The 26,365-nt window shown below is 45.8% G+C and overlaps 1 pseudogene; it reads right to left on the minus strand.

The window, feature by feature from the left end:
- Positions 1 to 12,277, minus strand: part of LOC134352048 (major facilitator superfamily domain-containing protein 1-like) — a 48,233-nt pseudogene extending 35,956 nt beyond the window's left edge.
- Between the last annotated feature and the right edge of the window lie 14,088 nt (positions 12,278 to 26,365).

A 26,365-nucleotide genomic window follows, 5' to 3' on the forward strand; every position in this document is an offset into this window, starting at 1 on the left:
AAATCTGGATTATTAGATAACATCCAGTCTAGAATTGCCATTCCCCTAGTAGACTCAACTACAATCTGCTCTAAAAAGCCTTCTTGTAGCAATTCTACAAATACCCCCTCTTGGGAGCACCAACCTGATTTCCCCAATACACCTGCATATTGAAAACCCTCATTGCCTTTTTTTTAAATCTCCCATTGTAATTTATATCTCATATCCTGGCTACTGTTCAGAGGCCTGTATACAACTCCGATCTGGATCTTTTTACACTTGTAGTTTCTTAACTCTATCCACAAGGATTCTACACCTACCAATCCTATGTCACCTAGGGATTTGATTTTGTTTTTATCAATAGACCTACCCCATCCCATCTGCCTACCTGCCTGTTCTTTCAATACAATATGTATTCTTGGATGTTAAACTCACAACTATGATCTTCTTTCAGCCATGACTCAGTGATGCCCACAGCATCATATGTGCCAATCTCCAAATGCACAAGATCATCTACCTTATTCCATATACTGCGTGCGTTCAAACCTTCAGTCCTGGGTCTATCAATCACTCTTTTTGATTTTGGCCCTCTGTTACACTTTAACTCATCCTACTGACTACAATTCTGCCCTATCATCTGCGTGTCCTTCCTGACAGTTACACTACACACTGCATCAGGGTGTACAACAACTGCCCCACCCTCAACCCTATCACTCTAGTCTCTAACCCCCTACCAGATTAGTCTAAACCCTCCCCTAGAGCTGAAGAAAACCTGCCCGCAAGGATATTGGTCCCTCTCAAGTTCAGGTGTCACCTGTCATTTTTGTGCAGGTCATATTTATACCAGAAGAGATCCCAATGATCCAGAAATCTGAAACCCTACCCTTTGCACTAATTCTTTAGCCATGCATTCTATTCTTACCTTCATTGATGCATGGTACAGGCAGCAGTCCAGAGATTACTATCCGAGAGGTCCTGCTTTTCAGCTTTCTACCTCACTCCTTAGATTCTCTCTTCAGGACATCATCCCTTTTCCTTCATGTGTCGTCGGTACCAATACGTACCATGACTTTCATCTCTTCAGTCTCCCCCTGTTGAATGTTGTGGACCTGATCCGAGATATTCCTGATCCTGGCACCTGGGAGGCAATTTGCTCTCCGGGTGTCTCTTTCCTGTCCACAGTCTGCCCTTTGCTCCTCTAATTATGGAATCCCTTCTGTATTCTCAGCCCTTCTCACCCCTTCCCTTCCCCTTCTGAGCCACAGAGACAGACTCAGTGCCAGAGATCAGGTCACTACAGTGTTCCCCTGAGAGGTTGTTCCCGAACAGAATCCAAAGTGGTATACTTATTATTGAGGGGTATGTCCACAGAGGTACTCTGCACTCTCTGCCTCCCCCCTTTGCCTCGTGTGACAATCACCCAGGTACCTGCCTCTTATAACTCAGGATGACTACCACCCTGTAGCTCCTATCTATCACCTCATTTTGTTGTATGAGCCGAAGGTTATCCAGCTACAGCTCGGTACACTTTGTGCAGATGTAGTTACCAGGGAGAATGGAGATCTCCCAAAGTTCCCACATCTCACACAAGGAACAGACCACTAACTCTGGACCCATTCTCAGCAAACTAGCTATGTAGTAACAGAAGGAAAAACAACTTCCGAGAAACTTACTTAAAACCTCTGCCTCTGCTTGCCCAAGCTTGCCCAAGCTTGTTCTCGACTAAGCTTCTTGAGCCGAAGCCTGACAACTCGAACACAGTCCACTCACACGTGTTGTGTGACTTCTTGCTCTGAATATTTCAGAGCAATTTGCAGAATACTAGATGCACAAGGCAAGACAGTGTTGTGGCTTGGACAGATACGCAGGATTCAACATAGGCAAATACTTGCATAATATTAAAACTAGATAGTTTACATTCTCCTGCACTGGGCATTTCAGTACTCACCCCCTGGAACTTGTCCTGAAGCACACTGGGAATTGCATAGCAGAAGTAGGAAGCAAAGCCTGGTAGACAGTTGAAGAATAGTAACAGGAATCTGTAATAGGCTGAAGTGGGAGGCATGTGTCAGACCATGCAGAATGAATGGATGGAACATTAATATTAACATTTTACTTACAGTTATACAAAAATTGAACATGTTCCTTGGTAAACAAAAACAAAACACTTACAGAAAATGCTGAAATAAACTTAAGTTCTTATCTACCATCTAGGCACTAAACAGTTTTCTAGAATAAGCACTAATTTTCCAGCTATTTGCCCTTTTTCTATCATGCATCTGTAAGGCAAAGCAAGTTGATTTGTACAGGACTTTTCAAACACAAGGCAGTTCAAAGTGTCTAACAAAGAACAAGATATAAACACATTATTTCTCTCACATGGAATAATTTTTCCTTGGCGTTTCAAAAGAATGTAAACTATAATTTTATAGTGCTGTCAGACAAAAGAAACACCAACAATGTTATGATTGGACATTTCAATTATTATCTTTCCCTTAATCCAACACAACGGTCTAGAATCTCGATTCAATGGAAATGCACCAACACTCCACGTACAAATGGGAAATAAAATCCACGTCCCCCTGCTACACAAAAAAAATTAGCAATCTCTTTTCTGGCACCTGTTTCAGACAGGTCTCAAGTCTCTGGACTCTAGCAGCTAGATGAGAGCCAATCACAACAAAGAATTTTTAGATCATAATACCTAGAAAACCTACAGTACAATACAGGACTTTGGCCCACAATGCTGTGTCGAACATGTATTTACTTTAGAAATTACATAGGGTTACCCACAGCCCTCTATTTTTCTAAGCTCCATGTACCTATCCAAGAGTCTCTTAAAAGACCCTATTGTATCTGCCTCCACCATCATCGCCAGCAACCCATTCCACGCATTCACTGCTCTCTGCGTAAAAAACTTCCTCCTGACATCTCCTCTGTACCTACTTCAAAGCACCTTAAAACTGTGCCCTCTCGTATTAGCCATTTCAGCCCTGGGAAAAAGCCTCTGACTATCCACACGATCAATGCTTCTCATTGTCTTATACACCTCTATCTAGTCACCTCTCATCCTCCGTCGTTCCAAGGAGAAAAGGCCAAGTTCACTCAACCTATTCTCATAAGGCATGCTCCCCAATCCAGGCAACATCCTTGTAAATCTCCTCTGCTCCCTAAACCAAGCAACATCCTTGTAAATCTCCTCTGCACACTTTCAATAGTTTCCACATCCTTCTTGTTGTGAGGTGACCAGAACTGAGCACAGTACTCCAAGTGGGGTCTGACCAGGGTCCTGTATAGCTGTAACATTACCTCTCGGCTATTGAACTCAGTCCCATGGTTGATGAAGGCCAATGCACCGTATGCCTTCTTAGCCACAGAGTCAACCTGCGTAGCAGCTTTAAGGGTCCCATGGACTCGGACCCCAAGATCCCTCGGATCCTCTGCCAAGAGTCTTACCATTATACTATATTCTGCCATCATATTTAACCTAGCAAAATGGACCTCCTCATACTTATCTGGGTTGAACTCCATCTGCCACTTCTCAGTCCAGTTTTGCATCCTATTGATGCCCAGCTGTAACCCCTGACAGCCCTCCACACTATCCACAACATCCCCAACCTTTGTGTCATCAGCAAATTTACTAACCCATCCCTCTACTTTCTCATCCAGGTCATTTATAAAAATCACGAAGAGAAGGGGTCCCAGAACAGATCCCTGATGCTCACCACTGGTCACTGACCTCTGTGCAGAATATGACCCATCAACAACCACTCTTTGCCTTACGCGGGCAAGCCATTCTGAATCCACAAAACTAGGTCCCCTTGGATCCCATGCCTCCTTATTTTCTGAAGAAGCCTTGCACAAGGTACCTTATCAAATGCTTTGCTGAAATCCATATACAGTACATCTACTACTCTACCTTCATCAATGTGTTTAGTCACATCCTCAGAAAATTCAATCAGGCTTGTAAGGCACGACCAGTCTTTGACAAAGCCATGCTGACTATTCCTAATCATATCATGCCTCTCCGAATGTTCATAAATTCTGCCTCTCAGGATCTTCTCCATCAACTTACCAACCACTGAAGTAAGACTCACTAGTCCATAATTTCCAGGGCTATCTCTCCTCCCTTTCTTGAATAAAGGAACAACATCCGCAACCCTCCAATCCTCCAGAACCCCTCCAGTCCCCACTGATGGTGCAAAGATTATCGCCAGAGGCTCAGCAATCTCCTCCCTCACCTCCCACGGTATCCTGAGGTATTTCTCCTCTGGTCCTGGTGAGTTATCCAATTTGATGCTTTCCCAAAGCTCCAGCACATCCTCTTCCCTAATATCTACGTACTCAAGCTTTTCAGTCCGCTGCAAGTCATCCCTAAAATCGCCAAGGTCCCTTTCTGTAGTGAATACTGAAGCATAGTATTCATTAAGTACCTCTGCTACCTCCCCCAGTTCCATAAACACTCTTCTACTGTCGCACTTCATTGGTCCTATTCTTTCATGTCTTACCCTCTTGCTCTTCATATACTTGTAGCATGCCTTGGGGTTTTCCTTAATCCTGATACCAAGGCCTTCTCATGGCCCTTTCTGGCCCTCCTAATTTCATTTTAAGCTCCTTCCTGCTAGTCTCTATCATTACCTTGTTTTTTGAACCTTTTGTAAGCTTTTCTTTTCTTCTTGACTAGATTTTCAACAGCCTTTGCAGACCATGGTTCCTGTACACTACCATCCTTCCCCTGTCTCATTGGAACGTACCAATGCAAAACATCTCACAAATATACCCTGAACTTCTCCCACTATGACTACCCTGTTTTACAGAGGTGAAACCAGAAACCAGTCCTTAATTAAAACAAAATAGTAAATAAACATTGTAACATGCATTACCAGAGACTAGAAATTAGTGCATTATGAACACACGTTACTAAATATTTATTTCATCATTGCAATTAAGGAGATTACAACCAATCTTTGTAGTTCCTTTAGTTGCCAGAATGTTTGATGAGTGAATATTTTAGTGGGCACATGGCCAAGTGGTTAAGGCATTGGACTAGGACCTGAAGGTCGTGAGTTCGAACCCCAGCTGAGGCAACATGTTGTGTCCTTGAGCAAGGCACTTAATCACACATTGCTCTGCAACGACACTGGTGCCAAGCTGTATGGGTCCTAATGCCCTTCCCTTGGACAACATTGGTGTCGTGGAGAGGGGAGACTTGCAGCATGGGCAACTGCTGGTCTTCCCCTTGTTATGAAGGCCAGCATGCCATTAGCTTTCTTCACTGCCTGCTGTACTTGCATGCTTGCTTTCGGTGACTGATGTACCAGAACGCCTAGATCTCGTTGTACTTCCCCTTTTCCTAACTTGACTCCATTTAGATAATAATCTGCCTTCCTGTTCTTACCACCAAAGTGGATAACCTCACATTTATCCATATTAAACTGCATCTGCCCACTCACCCAGCCTGTCCAAGTCACCCTGCATTCTCATAACATCCTCCTCACATTTCACACTGTCACCCAGCTTTGGGTCATCAGCAAATTTGCTAATGTTACTTTTAATTCCCTTATCTAAATCATTAATATATATTATAAACAGCTGCGGTCCCAGCACTGAACCCTGCGGTACCCCACTGGTCACCACCTGCCATTCTGAAAGGGACCCGTTAATCGCTACTCTTTGTTTTCTGTCAGCCAGCCAATTTTCAATCCATGTCAGTACTCTGCTCCCAATACCATGTGCCCTAATTTTGCTCACTAATCTATGTGGGACTTTATCAAAGGCTTTCTGAAAGGCCAGGTACACTACATCCACTGGCTCTCCCTTGTCCATTTTCATAGTTACATCCTCAAAAAATTCCAGAAGATTAGTCAGGCACGATTTCCCCTTCGTAAATCCATGCTGACTTGGACCGATCCTGTTGCTGCTATCCAGATGTGTTGTAATTTCATCTTTTATAATTGACTCCAGCATCTTTCCCACCACCGACGTCAGACTAACTGGTCTATAATTCCCTGTTTTCTCTCTTCCTCCTTTCTTGAAGAGAGGGACAACATTAGCCACCCTCCAATCCACAGGAACTGATACTGAATCTATAGAACATTGGAAAATGATTACCAATGTGTCCACGATTTCTAAAGCCACCTCCTTAAGTACCCTGTGATGCAGACCATCAGGTCCTAAGGACTTATCAGCCTTCAGACCCAACAATCTATCCAACAGCATTTCCTGCCTAATATAAATTTCCTTCAGTTCATCCATTACCCTAGGTCCTTTGGCCACTACAATATTATATCTGGAAGATTGTTTGTGTCTTCCCTAGTGAAGACAGAATCAAAGTACCTGTTCAACTCGTCTGCCATTTCCTTGTTCCCCATAATAAATTCACCTGCTTTTGTCTTCAAGGGCCCATTTTTGGTCTTAACTATTTTTTTTTCCTTTTCACATACCTAAAGAAGCTTTTACTATCCTCCTTTATATTCTTGGCTAGTTTACCTTCGTACCTCGTTTTTTTTTCTCCACGTATTGCCTTTTTAGTTAAATAGAAAATAGAAAAATGGGAAGTCAGGTAGTGCAAAAAAACCGAGAGGCAGGTCTGGATATTTGGAGGGTACGGCCCAGATCCGGGTCAGGATCCGTTCAGCAGTCTTAACACAGTTGGAAAGAAGCTGTTCCCAAATCTGGCCGTACGAGTCTTCAAGCTCCTGAGCCTTCTCCCAGAGGGAAGGGGGACGAAAAGTGTGTTGGCTGGCTGGATCGCGTCCTTGATTATCCTGGCAGCACTGCTCCAACAGCGTGCAGTGCAAAGTGAGTCCACAGAAGGTTTGTGTGATGTGCTGCACCGTGTTCACGATCTACTACAGCTTCTTTCGGTCTTGGACAGGACAACTTCCATACCATGTTGTGATGCAGCCTAAAAGAATGCTTTCTACGGTGCATCTATAAAAATTAGTGAGGGTTTTAGGGGACAGGCCAAATTTCTTTAGTTTTCTCAGGAAGTAAAGGTACTGGTGGGCCTTCTTGGTAGTAAACTCTACTTGGTTGGACCAAGTCAGGTTATTTGTGATATTGACCCCGAGGAATTTAAAGCTTTTGACCTGTTCCACTTGCGCACCACCGATGTAAATTGGGTTTTGCGGTCCGCTACTCCTTCTGAAGTCAACAACCAATTCCTTCATCTTGCTGACATTGAGGGATAGGCTATTGTCTTCACACTATGCCACCAGGTTCTTAATTTCCTCTCTGTAGTCAAACCCATCATTACCCAAGATCCGGCCTACAATTGTTGTGTCATCAGCAAACTTATATATTGAGTTTGATGGAAACTTGGCTACACAATCATGGGTGTACAGCGAGTACAGCAGGGGGCTGAGTACACAGCCTTGTGGGGCACCGGTGCTCAGAGTGATTGTAGAGGAGAGCTTGACCCCTATCTTTACAGCCTGGGTCCTGTCTGTGAGGAAGTTGAAGATCCAGCCGCAGATCTGAGTGCTAAGGCCCAGGTTCCGGAGCTTAGGAATCAGTTTATTTGGAATGATGGTATTAAAGGCAGAGCTGTAGTCAGTGAAAAGGAACCTTACGTATGCGTCTTTATTCTCCAGGTGTTCTAAGGAGGAATGTAGGGCCAGAGAGATGGCATCTGCCGTTGAACATTGATGGCTCCTCTGTTGAGATCTTTAAGAGCACCAAATTTCTTGGTGTTCATCTGGCGGAGAATCTCACCTGATCCCTCAACACCCGCTCCATAGCCAAGAAAGCCCAGCAGCGTCTCTACTTTCTGCGAAGGCTGAGAAAAGTCCATCTCCTACCCCCCATCCTCACCACATTTTACAGAGGATGTATCGAGAGCATCCTGAGCAGCTGCATCACTGCCTGGTTCAGAAATTGCACTGTCTCAGATCGCAAGACCCTGCAGCGGATAGTGAGGTCAGCTGAGAAGATCATCGGGGTCTCTCTTCCCACCATTACAGACATTTACACCACACACTACACCCGCAAATCTAACAGCATTGTGAAGGACCCCACTCAACACTCACATAAACTCTTCTCCCTCCTGCCATCTGGCAAAAGGTACCAAAGCATTCGGGCTCTCATGACCAGACCGTGCAACAGTTTCTTCCCCCAAGCCATCAGACTCCTCAATACTCAAGAGTCTAGACTGACATCTACATCATTTATTATTATATTGTAATTTGTCCTCTACTGTGCCTATTGTCTTGTTTATTAATTATTGTACTGCCCTGCACTGTTTTGTGCACTTTATGTAGTCTTATGCAGGTCTGGTCTGGTGCAGTTTTTATGTTGTTTTACGTAGTCTAGTGCAGCCTTGTGCTGTCTCACATAGTCTAGTGTAGTTTTGTGTTGTTTCATGTAGCACCATGGTCCTGCAGGATCGTTGTTTCGTTTTTACTGTGGACAGCACCAGCAGTTTGTGGTCGAAATGACAATAAACTTGACTTGACCTGACCGGGAGATTGATTCTGGAGATCGTGATGCTGAACAGCTGATCCAGCGCTACAACCGCTCCTGGAGACGAGCCGGAGCTTCTCTGCTGCGCGCTCAGAAACAACAGACTCGGCAGGCTGATCGGTTCGCTTGCTAGTTGGCTCCTTGGTCAATACTGTGCGGTGGCTCCTGGCATCTCACCGGGCATGGGGCAAGGTCCAGTACATCGTTATATATCGCAATACATAGCTATTGCTTTCAGCCGCGGCGTTGGCATCTAACTTTCATTTCGGCAGTTCTGGTTAGCGACTCTGTTGGCTCAGCGTTTCTAGTTTTCCTTTTCCTTAAAATCCTGCCAAGTCCGCACTGAACTCCGTGAACTGTCGACTCGCTTCAGTGTCTCTCTCTCCGCACTAGCGCCATACCCAAATGCCATGACACTTGCAACCGTGAATCACAGTACCGGGCTGCAAGGCATGCGCTACCGGGCCGCGAGGAAACGATATGATTTGTCGATATGAGTCAGCTGCACTTTTCCTCATTCCCTGTCACGCACTGTTGAGCCATTACGCATGCGAGGTCATGACCCGCGCGTCATCCATGTCAGCGCGGGAAGAAGATCAACGCCTCGAGCTTGCAAATGACGGCGGGCTGAAAAGTATGTTTGACATAACATCTCTGCCGGCATTCCGGATCAAAGTCAAGTCTAAGTATCTTGAGATGGCCACGAAAGCACTGAAAACATTACTTCCAACATATTTCTGCAAAGCGGAGTTTTCTGCAATGAATGCAAGGAAAACTAAATTGCGGAATAGACTGGACATAAGGAACCCCCTTCGAGTATCGCTGTCTCCCCTCACCCCTCGATAGGACCATGTTGTAGGAAAACAAGCCCAGGGCTCCCACGGATTCAGCGATATTGGTGTGTTGCAATGATTTTATATGTTCATACGGGGGAAATATGTGCTGTGTGTTTAATATCCAAACGTTACTTAAAATGTTATGATGCTATTGAGTTACTTATATAACCATATAACAATTACAGCACGGAAACAGGCCCTCTCCGCCCTTCTAGTCCGTGCCGAACGCTACTCTCACCTAGTCCCACCGACCTGCACTCAGCCCATAACCCTCCATTCCTTTCCTGTCAATATACCTATCCAATTTTTCTTTAAATGGTAATATCGAACCTGCCTCTACCACTTCTACTGGAAGTTCGTTCAACACTTATTCAAGCTCCCCTGATAATTGACTTATCACTGTATTCATGAGAGGAAAATATGCGTTGTGTGTTTAATATTAAATTCGTTAGATAAACCCTTTTAGAAACGAAACTGAGTGTATTAGCCACTTATCACCTATATTCCGGTCCTGATTAACACCCCCCCCACCAACAGAATCGCCAAAACTATTTGCAGGAAAAATACTTCCATCCCCCATCAGGATGGTCTCAAAGCTCTACCCTTCTTTTTGGATTCCAGACCTAATCAGTTCCCCTCTACCACCACTCTGCTCTGTCTAGCAGAATTAGTCCTTACTCTTAATAATTTCTCCTTTGGCTCCTCCCACTTCCTCCAAACTAAAGGTGTAGCTATGGGCACCCGTATGGGTCCCAGCTATGCCAGCCTTTTTGTTGGGTTTGTGGAACAATCTATGTTCCGTGCCTATTCTGGTATCTGTCCCCCACTTTTCCTTCGCTACATCGATGACTGCATTGGCGCTGCTTCCTGCACACATGCAGAACTCGTTGACTTTATTAACTTTGCCTCCAACTTTCACCCTGCCCTCAAGTTTACCTGGTCCATTTCCGACACCTCCCTCCCCTTTCTAGATCTTTCTATCTCTGTCTCTGGAGACAGCTTATCCACTGATGTCTACTATAAGCCTACTGACTCTCACAGCTATCTGGACTATTCCTCTTCTCACCGTCTCTTGCAAAAACGCCATCCCCTTCTCGCAATTCCTCCGTCTCCACCGCATCTGCTCTCAGGATGAGGCTTTTCATTCTAGGACGAGGGAGATGTCTTCCTTTTTTAAAGAAAGGGGCTTCCCTTCCTCCACTATCAACTCTGCTCTTAAACGCATCTCCCCCATTTCACGTACATCTGCTCTCACTCCATCCTCCCGCCACCCCACTAGGAATAGGGTTCCCCTGGTCCTCACCTACCACCCCACCAGCCTCCGGGTCCAACATATTATTCTCCATAACTCCCGCCACCTCCAACGGGATCCCACCACTACGCACATCTTTCCCTCCCCCCTCTCTCTGCATTCCGCAGGGATCGCTCCCTACACAACTCCCTTGTCCATTCGTCCCCCCCATCCCTCCCCACTGATCTCCCTCCTGGCACTTATCCGTGTAAGCAGAACAAGTGCTACACATGCCCTTACACTTCCTCCCTTACCACAATTCAGGGCCCCAAACAGTCCTTCCAGGTGAGGCAACACTTCACCTGTGAGTCGACTGGGGTGATATACTGCGTCCGGTGCTCCCGATGTGGCCTTCTCTATATTGGCGAGACCCGATGCAGACTGGGAGACCGCTTTGCTGAACATCTACGCTCTGTCCGCAAGAGAAAGCAGGATCTCCCAGTGGCCACACATTTTAATTCCACATCCCATTCCCATTCTGACATGTCTATCCACGGCCTCCTCTACTGTAAAGATGAAGCCACACTCAGGCTGGAGGAACAACACCTTATATTCCGTCTGGGTAGCCTCCAACCTGATGGCATGAACATCGACTTCTCTAACTTCCGCTAATGCTCCACCTCCCCCTCGTACCCCATCTGTTACTTATTTTTATACACACATTCTTTCTCTCACTCTCCTTTTTCTCCCTCTGTCCCTCTGAATATACCCCTTGCCCATCCTCTGGGTCCCCCCGGCTTGTCTTTCTTCCCGGACCTCCTGTCCCATGATCCCGTCATATCCCTTTTGCCAATCACCTGTCCAGCTCTCGGCTCTATCCCTCCCCCTCCTGTCTTCTTTCATTTTGGATCTCCCCCTCCCCAGCCCACTTTCATATCCCTTACTCACTCTTCCTTCAGCTTGTCCTGACGAAGGGTCTCGGCCTGAAACGTCGACTGCACCTCTTCCTAGAGATGCTGCCTGGCCTGCTGCGTTCACCAGCAACTTTGATGTGTGTTGCAGGAAAAATATAATCGGGAGACACACGCATGCGCACTGGTGCCCGCGCAAGGCTTCATGGTCATTGTAGTCTTTTTATGGGTAAACAAAATGCATTTGACTGCTATTATTGTCCGTTGGCAATCCTACCCCACCCCCCACCCCCCACCCCCCTCCACGGGTCGGCCGGCCCGCAAGAATATTGTCAATATTAACCCGGTCCGCAGTGCAAAAAAAAGTTGGGGACCCCTGTGTTACGTCAAAAGAATTCATTCTAGTCTAAATCTTAATCTGGTCCCCACTCAGGAAGAGCAACAGTCCAATACAGCGGAGGAGCTAGTACCTCTGCACAGAATTCCAGTTCCAGATTCGGCGTAGCTCAAACGAGCAATACTCTTCAATCACACTGTCTTACTGAGAAACTTCACGGCACAGAAAGCGATCAGTCTATCCGACTACCAGACAGAAATATCTGAACATTTCAATGCTGACCTCTTTCTGCTGGCTGAGCCATGTTGGAGAACCTGTTCCTTTCCCGAAGATAGACTTGACACGAATCCGAGTGTTTCGGTATTTGTTTTCACAGTCTCAGACTTCGCACAGCTGAGCGCGACAGCTGACGTCATCGCCGGGAACATCAGGACTCCGGCAGTATATTAGTTTTATAAATAACACAAAGTTCAGGAGGAACTCAGCAGGCCAGGCAGCACCTAAGGAAGAGGGTATCGTCGACGTTCCGGGCCGACACCTTTCATCAGATTCTGCCTGGCCTGCTGAGCTCCTCCAGCATTTTGTGTGTGTTGCTTGGATTTCCAGCACCTGCATATTTTCTCTCTTTTTTTTATAAAAGACAGCCCAGCGGATTGCTGATATGAAGTGCCGGGTATTTTGAACATATTCTTTTTTTTCTTTTTCATTAATATTGCAATTTTGACAAGGTGTGGTTAGAATGGGAATTCATCATTGTTGCGAGATGTCTGTTAGAAAAGAAAGTTGTAACGTACTAACTTAAAGTATGGCAGACAGAATTGTGATTTGACTGGGCGGTAACTTTTACTTTAAAGCCATTGGATCGTAAACCGTTTTTAAAGGCTGTGTCACATCGTTAATCATTGCAATATGTTGCTCTGTGCTTGAACGTTAAGTGACAATTGAACTAGGTGGCTTGGCAGGTAGTCGAGAAGGGTTTTCTTTCAGATTTAGCTGGACTATCCAGTCCCACATTGATACGATCTTAGTGGGGACTAGACAACAGGGTAACCCGTTGGGGTACCCTTTGAGAGAAGGGTAGTGCAGTCTGATGTGACCAGTATGAACAATAAATTTTCCTGAATGCTGTTGGTATCGCTTTGCTTTGGAAACTGAAGTAGAAAACCTCAGTTTATTAAAGAAGAACGACGCGCAGAGTACTGCACAGAGTCTTATCATCTTCAGAAGTTTTCTGATGACTCTATAGTTGGATGCATCAGCAAGGGAGATGAGGCTGAGTGCAGGGCTACAGTAGGAAACTTTGTTACATGGTGTGAGCAGAATTATCTGCAACTTAATGTGAAAAAGACTAAGGAGCTGGTGGTCGACCTGAGGAGTGCTAAGGCACCGGTGACCCCTGTTTCCATCCAGGGGGTCAGTGTGGACATGGTGGAGGATTACAAATACCTAGGGATACGGGTTGACAAACTGGACTGGTCAAAGAACACTGAGGCTGTCTACAAGAAGGGTCGGAGCCGTCTCTATTTCCTGAGGAGACTGAGGTCCTTTAACATCTGTCGGACGGTGCTGAGGATGTTCTACGAGTCTGTGGTGGCCAGTGCGATCATGTTTGCTGTTGTGTGCTGGGGCAGCAGGCTGAGGGTAGCAGACACCAACAGAATCAACAAATTCATTCATAAGGCCAGTGATGTTGTGGGGATGGAACTGGACTCTCTGACGGTGGTGTCTGAAAAGAGAATGCTGTCTAAGTTGCATGCCATCTTGGACAATGTCTCCCATCCACTACATAATGTACTGGGTGGGCACAGGAGTACATTCAGCCAGAGACTCATTCCACCGAGATGCAACACAGAGCGTCATAGGAAGTCATTCCTGCCTGTGGCCATCAAACTTTACAACTCCTCCCTTGGAGGGTCAGACACCCTGAGCCAATAGGCTGGTCCTGGACTTATTTCCTGGCGTAATTTATGTATTGCTATTTAATTATCTATGGTTTTATTACTATTTAATTATTCATGGTGCAACTGTAACGAAAACCAATTTCCCGCAGGATCAATAAAGTATGACTATGACGTAGCAAAGCAAATATAGCTCCTCCTCGTTTAATGAAGGACACTTTTAATGGCATCATTTCTGGTTTATCTGCCACCCTTGTGCCTCTGGTTGTCAATCTGGAGACGTGCAGTCCTTTCATCCCCCTCTTCTGCTGTTTGTTGTTTGTCTCTGATCCTGGCGATATGCATGCCTCTCCTCCTCTGTCTCTTCTTCTCTCATCTTTTGTTGTCCTGACTCTTTGATCCTGGAGTCGTGCGGGCCAGGCCTCATCTGATTCTTGTTCCCTCCCTCTCCTTGCCGCTTCCCGACGACATTGGTGATGTGGTTGGTTCTCTCCTAAATGGATGTGACATAGTCACCGCTATCCTTTGGCTGCAGCAAAGGGTTTTATGGGTGTCTCGAAGTACATCATTACGATAAGATTTAATGATCTCTTATTGATGGGTGGCAGTTAGATCTGTCCCAGTCCTGCACATGCTGACGGGATTAGCAGAATGTGACCACTCGAAATAGAGCTGCCCTGCCCTTTTGCTCCGGTAGGTGTCGCTGCTGAGGCTGGCCGTGCGCATGCGTCGGGCTGTCGCGTCCCGATTTCCATGATGGCGGATCGGCTCTGGGGTGAAAGCGAGCCTGTTGATTTTTCCAAATGAGTAACTTTATACGAATATATAACCCTAAACTTTGCCTGCATTCTGTAAGCGCATTTTAATTTGATATAGCAAAAAAAAGTGCCGCTGTAATGCACCGTTTGTGCTAATTGGAGGTCACAAACAGACAGACAGAGCATGAGAGTTCAGTAGTATATAGATGACGGCACATATTTCTTTGAGAATAAAGATTTGCCAATAAACATCTGGAAATGAGCAGACTGGTTTTTAGATCATAGAACAGTAAAATACAGAACAGGCACAAAGGTGAAAGAGAGTTGCAGGGCTATTGGGAGGAAAGGGTTTTGGAATAGAGTCATAGAAAAATACAGCAGAGAACAAGCCCTTCGGCCCATCTAGTCCATGCCGAACCATTTAAACTACCTCATCCAATCGATCTCCACTGGGACCGTTGCCCCCCCCACCATCCATATACCTATCCAAACTTCTCTTAAACATTGAAATCAAACTCACATGCACCACTTGCACTGGCAGCTCATTCCACACTCTCAGGAGTCCCTGACTGAAGGAGATTCCCCTCATGTTCCCCTTAAACTTCTCACCTTTCATCCTTAACCCATGACCTCTGATTGTAGTTCCACTTAACCTTGGTGGAAAAAGCCTGCTTGAATTTATCCTATCGATACCCCTCATCATTTTGTATAACCCTTATCAAATGCCCCCTCAATCTTCTACGTTCCAAGGAATAAAGTCCTATCCTATTCAATTTTTCTTTATAACTCAGGTCCTCTGGACCAGACAACAACCTTGTAAATTTTCTCTGTACTCTTTCGGCCTTGTTTACATCTTTCCTCCAGGTAGGTGACCGAACATGCATACAATACTCCACATTTGGCCTCTCCATTATTGTATACAATTTCAACAGTAGGTGGAAGGGTCAGCAGATTCATCTTGTACAACTGTGTAAATGCAGTATGCTCTGCTCTTTTCAGGTTAGCATTCTGAGATAAATGTCAGCTGCTTTTGGAAGATGAATAATTTAGCCAAGGACACACTTTAGGTATCCACAATGATAGTGGCCGTCACATTACAAAGGACAGGTTTTAAGTGTTCAGTGACTATCATCGTGGAGAGCAATTGGTCAGATTTGGTTTCCGGCTTCTCAGGCAGGAAGAGAGACATGAATGCTACAAGTACATATGTGGATCTGAAGAAATAAACATTGTGATATATTCCTAAGCACTGCATTGTGATTCAAATGATGAGTGAAATACGTTTACAATTGTAGGTAATTGTGAAGATTTTTCAGTTTTCTCCAACATCTCCAAGACGCTTTACTTTTTGAAAATCCAATTTTACTGCTGCTTTTGTGATTAGTTAATGGTAGAAATTTGTTGTACATGCTCTATAAAACTAATAAATGAGTGTGTTCTGACATTTCATTATGGCAAATCCAGTTTTCCTCTCATCCCCCATCTCTTGCCATGTCCCAGTATCCCTTAACGCCCCGAGCTATCAAGAATCTATCAACCTCAGTCTTAAATATACACAAAGACTTGACCTCCACAGCTGGTTCTGGCAAAGAATTCCAAATTTACCACTCTCTGGCTAAAGGGATTCCTCCTCATCTCCATTCTAAAAGGTTTCCTCTCTATTCTAAGACTGTGTCCTCTGGTCTTAGAATCTCCCACCATAGGAATAATCTTCTCCACATCCATTCTATCAAGGCCTTTCACCATTCAATAGGTTTCAATGAAGTCACCCCTCATTCTTCTGAATTCTAATGAATACTGGTCCAGAGCCATCACATGCTTTTCATATGACAAGCCATTCAATCCTGGAATCATTTTCGTGAATCTCCTTTGAACCCTCTCCAGTTTCAGAACAACCTTTCTATGATAAGGGGTCAAAAATGGCTCACAATACTCCAAGTGAGACCTCGGCAGTGCTTTATAAACTCTCAACATTACATCCTTGCTTTTATATTCTAGTCCTCTTGAAATTAATGTCAACATTGCATTTGCCTTTCTCACCATACACTCAACCTGTAAATTAACCTTTAGGGAATCCTGCACAATGACTCCCAAGTCCCTCTGTTTCACGGTTTTTTGTATTTTCTCTCCAAAGAACTTTCTTCTACCAAAGTTCGTGACCATACACTTCCCAACAGTGTATTCCATTAGCCACTTCTTTACCCATTGTCCTAATCTGTCAAGGTCCTTCTGTAGCCTCTCTACTTCCTTAAAACTATCTGTTCCTCTACCTATCTACATATCATCTGCAAACTTTGCAACAAAGCCATTAACTCCATCATCCCAATCACTGACAAATATCGTAAAAGGAATTGAACCCAGTACAGACCCCCTGTGGAACACCACTAGTCACTGGCAGCCAAGCAGAAAAGGCTCCCTATATTCCCACTCTTTGCTTCCTGCCAGTCCGCCACTGCTTTATCCATGCTAGAATTTTTCCTGTAATATCATGGGTCTTAACTTTTAGTTGCTTTCTGTTGGGTTTTAAAACTGCTTAATCCTCTAACTTCCCACTAATTTTTGCTTTGTTATATAGTCATAGTCATAGTCATACTTTATTAATCCCAAGGGAAATTGGCTTTCGTTACAGTTGCACCATAAATAATTAAATAGTAATAAATCCATAAATAATTAAATAGTAATATGTAAATTATGCCAGGAAATAAGTCCAGGACCAGCCTGTTGGCTCAGGGTGTCTGACCCTCCAAGGGAGGAGTTGTAAAGTTTGATGGCCACAGGCAGGAATGACTTCCTATGACACTCTGTGTTGCATCTCAGTGGAATGAGTCTCTGGCTGAATGTACTCCTGTGCCCAACCAGTCCATTATGTAGTGGATGGGAGACATTGTCCAAGATGGCATGCAACTTGGACAGCATCCTCTTTTCAGACACCACCGTCAGAGAGTCCAGTTCCATCCCCACAACATCACTGGCCTTACGAATGAATTTGTTGATTCTGTTGGTGTCTGCTACCCTCAGCCTGCTGCCCCAGCACACAACAGCAAACATGATCGCACTGGCCACCACAGACTCGTAGAACATCCTCAGCACCGTCCGACAGATGTTAAAGGACCTCAGTCTCCTCAGGAAATAGAGGCGGCTCTGACCCTTCTTGTAGACAGCCTCAGTGTTCTTTGACCAGTCCAGTTTATTGTCAATTCGTATCCCCAGGTATCTGTAATCCTCCACCATGTCCACACTGACCCCCTGGATGGAAACAGGGGTCACCGGTGCCTTAGCCCTCATCAGGTCTACCACCAGCTCCTTAGTCTTTTTCACATTAAGCTGCAGATAATTCTGCTCACACCATGTGACAAAGTTTCCTACCATAGCCCTGTACTCAGCCTCATCTTCCTTGCTGATGCATCCAACTATGGCAGAGTCATCAGAAAACTTCTGAAGATGACAAGACTCTGTGCAGTAGTTGAAGTCCGAGGTGTAAATGGTGATGAGAAATGGAGACAAGACAGTCCCCTGTGGAGCCCCGTGCTGCTGATCACTCTGTCGGACACACAGTGTTGCAAGCACACGTACTGTGGTCTGCCAGTCAGGTAATCAAGAATCCATGACACCAGGAAAGCATCCACCTGCATCGCTGTCAGCTTCTCCCCCAGCAGAGCAGGGCGGATGGTGTTGAACGCACTGGAGACGTCAAAAAACATGACCCTCACAGTGCTCGCTGGCTTGTCCAGGTGGCTGTAGACACGGTTCAGCAGGTAGATGATGGCATCCTCAACTCCTAGTTGGGGCTGGTAGGCGGACTGGAGGGGATCTAAGTGTGGCCTAACCATAGGCTAGAGCAGCTCCAGAACAAGTCTCTCCTGGGTCTTCATGATGTGGGAGGTCAATGGCACCGGTCTGTAGTCATTGAGGCCGCTGGGGTGTGGTGTCTTCGGCACAGGGACGAGGCAGGACGTCTTCCACAGCACAGGAACGCTCTGGAGACTCAGGCTCAGGTTGAAAACACGTCGAAGTACTCCACATAGCTGAGGGGCACAGGCTTTGAGCACCCTGGTACTGACACCATCCGGTCCTGCAGCCTTGTTTGGGTTGAGACGTTTCAGCCGTCTTCTCACCTGTTCAGTTCTGAAGCCCACTGTGGTGGTTTCATGTGGGGGAGGGGTATAGTCATGAGAGCAGGGTGGGGGACTGTGAGGAGGGGTAGGAAGGGAGAGTGGAATATGTGTTGGTTGGGGGCGGACAACAGATGCCTCGTGGAGGATGGGCAGGGGCCACAATGTCAAATCTATTAAAGAACAGGTTAAGTTCGTTGGCCCTGTCCACACTGCCTTCAGCTCCTCTGCTGCTAGTTTGCCGGAACCCAGTGATGGTCCTCATCCCACTCCAGAGCTATCTCATGTTGTTCTGCTGGAGTTTCCACTCAAGCTTCCTCCTATACCTGTCTTTAGCCTCCCTGATCCTGGCTTTCAGGTCCCTCTGTATTGCCCTCAGCTCCTCCCTATTTCCATCTCTAAACACCCTCTTTTTAGCGTTCAGGATGTCCTTAACGTCCTTTGTCATCCATGGCTTGTTACTTAAATAACAAAGGACAGTTCTTGTCGGAACATTGCAGTCCACACAGAAGTTGATGTAATCAGTGATGCACTCTGTGAAACCCATCAATATCCTCTCCATGTGACTCACAGAGTGCCTGCCAGTCTGTCACCTCAAAATAACCCTGGAGCGCCTCATAAGCCTCCTCCGACCATTTCCTCACTGTCCTCGAGGTTGCAGGTTTACTCCTCACCAGAGGCACGTAGCAGGGTTTTAGATGCCCTCTCTTTGGCTTTCATGTTGGCTTTGTTAGTATGGTTGTGTCATCTTCCCTTTAGAATACCCCTTCCTCTTTGGGATGTATATATCCTGTGCCTTAAGAATTGTTCCAGAAATTTCTGCCATTGCTGCTCTTCCGTCATCCCTGCCAGTGTTCTTTTCCAATCAATTCTGGCCAATTCCTCTCTCACGCCTCTGTAATTCCCTTTACTCCACCCTAATACTCATACATCTGACCTTAGCTTCGCCTTCTCAAATTTCAATGTAAATTTGATACCTTATGATCACTTGCCCCTAAGGGGTATTTTACCTTAAGCTCTCTGATGAATTCAGGTTCATTACACACGCCCAATCCAAAATAGTTGAATCCCTAGTGGGCTCAACCCTGAGATGCGCTAAAAATCTATCACATAGGAGGTCGAGAAATTCCCCTTCTTGGAATCCAGCACCAGTCTGATTTTCTCCATCTACCTGCATATTGAGACCACCATAACGATTGTATCATTGCCCTATTGTCATTGTTACGTACCCCGTAACTGGGTTGCCAAACCAGCAGAAATGGATCACTCAGTTGGAGTCTGGAGTACTAGAACTAAGAAGGTTTTATTAAAGAAACAAGCAACACAGTAATCGAAAGGATAATAAATGCAACAGTTCAGTGATGATAAACACACATGTGCACAGAAGTAAGATAACAGCATCAATCAAGCTCTATCGTTGTCTAGGGGTAAATGACCAATTTCAAAATGACTCAAAGTTCAGTCCAGTTAGTAGTTCAATTCGCAGTAATCGTTGCCATGGCGATGGACAAGGTGGGGGAAGAGAGACATAGAATAGGAACAACTGATCATTCAGAACGGCTTCACTCACAGACCAGCGAGATGGCTCACAAACAGCTTTTGGGCGGGTCCTTGGTGATGTCACCTGAGGTCACCGACTGTGACCCCTCCTCCAGATGCGGTCGATCCTCTGCAGTGAACCCGGCACCCAGGCAAGGGCGGACACACACCGGGTTCCCGCTGATCGTACCTTTCCACCCTTGTCGTTGTCTGGCACTTCTCACCCACTCGTGAGAGGCGCACCGCTTCCAGGGTCTCGTTACCTCGGGTGGCGTGTGTGTCTGTCTTAGCGAACCTGTCCCTTTTTATCCCCCTGCTGGGGTATCGCCTGTCCATCACTTCAAACAGTTCAGGGTTCAAAGGGGGGGAGCCGCTCCAGACAGCTCTCTCTCCCACATCCCTTCATTACACATCTCCAGACGCTGCTCCATTGTTCCTTATCTCTCCTTCCCCTGAGGGCAGGTGGCAGACCAACTGCTGATGCCACTGATGCTAGCCCAGGCCAGCAAACATCTTAATTTTATGTGTATTCTCGTAACATCATGCACATTCTATCTCCCACTGTAATTTGTAGACCACATCCTTACGACTTTTGGTGGGGGGGATCTGTATACAATTCCTATCAGGGTCCTTTTACCCTTGCAGTTCCTTAGCTCTATCCACAATGATTCAATACCTTCCAACCCAATGTCACTTCTTTCTAATGATTTAATTTAGTTTTTTACCAACAGAGCAACATCACTCCCACTGCCTTCTTGTCTGTCCTTATGATACCATGCATATCCTTGGACATTAAGCACCCAGCTATAATCTTCTTTCAGCCATGATTCAGTGATGCCTACAACATCATCTTTGTCAATCTGTAACTATGCTACAAGTTCATCTACCTAATTTTGCATACTGTGTGCATTCAAATACAACACCTTCAGTCCTCTGTTAAACCTTTTCAATTTTGCCCGTCCTTTATGTTGCAACTCATCCTGTTGCCTGCAATTTTCTCCTATCAAATGCCTCTCCTCACTACACATTCCCTCTATTTGTAAATCAGCTACCTCATCTTCATCCACCTGTCCTACGATATTTCTTGCATTGAAATATACGTAGCTCAGGACATTAGTCGTACCATGCTCAACCTTTGGATTCCTAAATTTGCCTGAAGTCTTACAAACATCTGCCTCTGCAACCTCTCCACTAACTATTCTGGCACTCTGGTTCCCATCCCCTGCAATTTTTGTTTGATCACCACTGTTCAGCATTAACAAACCTTCCCACTAGGATATTAGTCCCCCAGAAGTTCAGGTGCAAACTGTCCTTTCTGTCCAGGTCCCACCTTCGATGGAAGAGAGCCCAATGATCCAAATATCTTATGCCCTTCCTCCTACACCAACTCCTTAGCCACGTGTTAAACTGTGTAATCTTCCTATTTCTGGCCTCACTAGCACGAGCATGGGTACCAATCCTGAGATCACAGCCCTGGAAGTCCTGCCCTTTAACTTAGCACCAATCTCTCTGAATTCCCCTTGCAGAACCTTGTCACTCATCCTACCCATGTCATTGGTACCTGCATGGACCAAGACCTCTGGCTGTTCACCCTCCCACTTAGGAATGCTGAGGACTTGATCCGAGATTTCCCAGACCCTGGCAGCCAGGAGGCAACATACCATCCGGAAATCTCGTTCTCGCTCACAGAACCTCGTGTCCATTCCTCTACCTAATGAATTCTCAATCACCAAATGTGCCTTTTCTCCCCCCCACCCCCGCCTGACCCTTCTGAATTACAGAGCCTGACGCAGAGCTAGAGACATGACCACTGCGACTGTCCTCTGTTATGCCAGCCCCCTCTCCCCAGTAGTATCCAAAGTGATATACCTGTTTAGATATAGAAAAGTTATTTCCCATGGTAGGGGATTCTAGGACAAGAGGGCACGATTTCAGGATTGAAGGACATCCTTTTAGAACTGAGATGTGGAGAAATTAATTTGTAAATCTAGTCAAGAAGAAAAGAAGCTTACGAAAGGTTCAAAAAGCTAGGTAATGATAGCGATCTAAAAGGTTATAAGGGAGCAGGAAGGAGCTTAAGAAAGAAATTAGGAGAGCCAGAAGGGGCCATAAGAAGGATTAAGGAAAATCCCAAGGAATTCTACAAGTATGTGAAGAGCAAGAGGATAAGACGTGAGAGAATAGGACCAATCAAGTGTGACAATGAAAAATTGTGTATGGAACCAGAGGAGATAGCAGAGGGACTTAATGAGTACTTTGCTTCAGTATTCACTAGGGAAAAGGACCTTGGCGATTGTAGGGATGACTTACTGTACAGTGGAGTGAAAGGCTTGAGCATATTGACATTAAGAAAGAGGATGTGCTGGAGCTTTTGGAAAGCATCAAGTTGGATAAATATCTGGGACTTGATGAAGAGTACCCTAGGCTACTGTGGGAGGTGAGGGAGGAGATTGCTGAGCCTCTGGCGATGATCTTTGCGTCATCTATGGGGATGGGAGAGGTTCCAGAGGATTGGAGGGTTGTGGATGTTGTTCCATTATTCAAGAAAGGGAGTAGAGATAGTCCAGGTAATTATAGACCAGTGAGTCTTATTTCAGTGGTTGGTAAGTTGATGGAGAAGATCCTGAGAGGCAGTATTTATGAACATTTGGAGAGGCATAATATGATTTGGAATAGACAGCATGGCTTTGCCAAAGGCAGGTTGTGTCTTATGAGCCTGACTCAATTTTTTGAGGATGTGACTAAACACATTGATGAAGAAAGAGCAGTAGATGTAGTGTATATGGATTTCAGCAAGGCATTTGATAAGGTACCCCATGCAAGGCTTATTGAGAAAGTAAGGAGGCATGGGATCCAAGGGTACATTGCTTTGTGGATCCAGAACTGGCTTGCCCACAGAAGGCAAAGGGTGGTTGCAAACGGGTGATATTCTGCACAGAGGTCAGTCACCAGTGATGTGTCTCAGGGGTCTGTTCTGGAACCCCTGTTCTTCGTGATTTTTATAAATGACCTGAATGAAGAAGTGGAGCGATGGGTTAGTAAATTTGCTGATGACACAAAGTTTGGGGGTGCTGTGGATAGTGTGGAGGCCTGTCAGGGTTTATAGCGGGACATTGATAGGATGCAGAACTGGGCTGAGAAGTGGCAGATGGAGTTCAACCCAGATAAGTGTGAGGTTGTTCATTTTGGTAGGTCCAATATGATGGCAGAATATAGTATTAACGGTAAGACTCCCTGCAGTGTAGAGGATCAGAGGGATCTTGGGTCCGAGTCCACATGCCACTCAAAGCTGCTACGCAGTTTGACTCTGTGGTCAAGAAAGTATACGATGCGTTGGCCTTTATCAATCGTAGGATTAAGTTTAGGAGCCAAGAGGTAATGTTGCAGCTATATAGCTCTCTTATCAGACCTCACTTGGAGTACTGTGCTCAGTTCTGGTCACCTCACTACAAGAAGGATGTGGAAGTCATAGAAAGGGTGCAGAGGAGACTTACAAGGATGTTGCCTGGATTGGGGGGCATGTCTTATGAGAATAGGTTGAGTGAACTTGGCCTTTTCTCCTAGGAGCGATGGAGGATGAGAGGCGACCTGAAAGAGGTGTATGAGATGACGAGAGGCATTGATCGTGTGGATAGTCATAGGCTTTTTTCCAGGGCTAGCACGAGAGGGCACAGTTTTAAGGTGCTTGGAAGTAGGTACAGAGGTGATGTCAGGGATAAGTTTTTTTACACAGAGAGTGGTGAGTGCGTGGAATGGGCTGCTGGCGATGGTGCTGGAGGCGGATGCGATAGGGTCTTTTAAGACACTCTTGGGCAGGTACATGGAGCTCAGAAAAATAGAGGGCTATGGGTAACCCTAGGTAATTTCAAGGTTAGGATATGTTTGACACAGTTTTGTGGGCCAAAGGGCCTGTATTGTGCTGTAGATTTTCTATGTTTCTAAATGACTCTAGTCGGAGGGTGGTAAATCTGCGGAATTTGTTGCCATGAGCGGCTGTGGAGGCCATGTCATTGGGTGTATGTAAGGCAGAAATAGATAGGTTCTTGATTATCTAGGGCATCAAAGGGTACGGGGTGAAAGCAGGGGAGTGGGGATGACTGGAAGAATTGGATCAGCCCACGATTGAATGTTGGAGCAGACTTGATTGGCCGAATGGTCTTATGGTCTTATGTTGCTGAGGGGGATGCCACAAGGGTATTCTGCACTGGCTCCTTTTAACCCCATTCCTTTTCCTGACTGTCACCCAGTTTCCTGTGTCCTGCACCTTGGGCATATCCACCTCTCCATCACCCCTTCAGTCGAATGGTCTGGAGTTCATCTGGTTCCAGTTCCAGTTCCTTAATGTGGATTGTTAGAACCTGCAGCTGGATGCACTTCTCGCAGTTCTGGTCGTCAGGGATGCTGGAGGTCTCCCTGCCTTCCCACATCTCGCAGAGGAACATTCCACTATCCTCCCTGGCATCACTATTGTCTTCGCTGAGCAGATATAAAGAAGGAAAGGAGAAATAATTTAACCTTGAGGTTTTCTTTTTTTAAACCTTCTCTGACTCTAGCTTCTCTTCGCTGAAGCCTTAAATAGCTAAAGTTTCGAGGTCGCCTATTTGACTCAGTCCACTCAGATGCCGGCCGCTGCACTTGCCCCTGCCTATCTTTAATTTGCTCTTGCTAATCAATCCCAATTGCTGACTGGTCACTGGTTAACGCTCTATTTCGCTGAAGCGACCCGCTGCTCCCTTTACTACCAGAGCAGTGGTCCTGAGTGAAATTCCCCCCCCTGAAAACTTCTGATGTTCGGATTTGTTGCTGGTCAAAGCTTGTTGTTGCTATGTTGTGGGTATAAAGTCAAAGAGAATTAATAACAATAATGCATGTTATTTTGCTAAGCAATCATGTCAGGAATAACTGAATATATAAACAATGCACAATTGACCACATACTTATTGCAACAAGCAATGAAATATGAATATTTTACTTATATTGGAAGAAAATACATGGACCAGACTCCCCCGGGGATTCCACAGGAGCCCAACCATTTTTCATAAGGTCATAGCGCAGACTTTAGAAAAGCTCAATATAACGCCCTATCGGTCGACCATCTTACAATATCTACTCATTGCTTTGGAAGATGAAGCAGGTCATTCGAGGTGATAGCCAGTGTTTTAGAGATACTGTGAGATGAGGGGTTTAAAATCAGCCAACACAGTGCTGAGATAGGTAAGCAAATCGTACAGTACCAGGGCTACACCATTTCCCAGTGGAGGTGCTGTTTCAACGAGCGAATGAAGCAAACCCAAGCGCAGGACACAGGCATGGAGATTGAGTTAGGATGCTTATGCGGACATGAACATTGAACAGCAAACAGGAGGGATCGTGACATGGAGCCTTGACACAGAGAGACGGAGTTTCAGAGGTAAACCTTGAAACTGGAGCAAAACTTAGAACACACGGTCCTAATTGGCCGGGAAACATTAATTACCATGCAGGTAAAACCAACGATCTGGCGACTAGTGGTTGGAACGCCGGGGTTCGTATACTACAGGTCTTGATGGAAACCAGGTGTGCTGTCATCAAAGAGAATTAGAAGAAAATGGGAAATTAGCAGTCGGAACCATGGCACAAACAAAGGAAATTAGAAGAAAGATAGGGAATTAACGATCGGGACCATGACAGAACCACCCCCCACCCAAACGGGAGTCTCTAGGCGAACCACCAGGCTTGTCCGGATTGTCTCGATGGAAATCATGGAGGAGGGAAGGGTCCAGGATGAAGGAGCGGGGAATCTAGGAGTGTTCCTCCGGGCTGTATCCCTCCCAATCAACCAGTTACTGGAGGCCCCTGCCTCGATGGCGCACATCCAGTATTCACCGGACGGTGTACGCTGGATGGTTGTCAATGATCCGGGCGGGTGGAGGAGGTTCAACAGGAGGGCACAAAGGGCTGACAGATACTAGTTTCAATTGGGAGATGTGGAATGTGGGATGAACGTGCATGGATCCGGGCAGCTTGAGTCTGACCACCGAGTGGCTGATGACATTCTCAATCTCGAATGGTCCCAGGTAGCGAGGAATAGGAATGGGTTCATTCTTGAGGGGGATGTCTTTTGACAAGAGCCAAACCTTCTGCCCAGGCTGATAATTTGGTGCAGGAATTCGAAGGCGATCGGTAGTCCTCCGGTTGCGGTCAGTTGAGCGAAGCAAGGCCATGCATGCATCCTTCCAGATCCTGCGGCACTGGCAGAGATGGGCCTGAACAGAAGGCACAGCGATGTCATCTTCATGTGCGGGAAACAGAGGAGGTTGGT

Source organism: Mobula hypostoma, chromosome 9 (genome assembly GCF_963921235.1).
Source record: "Mobula hypostoma chromosome 9, sMobHyp1.1, whole genome shotgun sequence".
NCBI lineage: Eukaryota > Metazoa > Chordata > Chondrichthyes > Myliobatiformes > Myliobatidae > Mobula > Mobula hypostoma.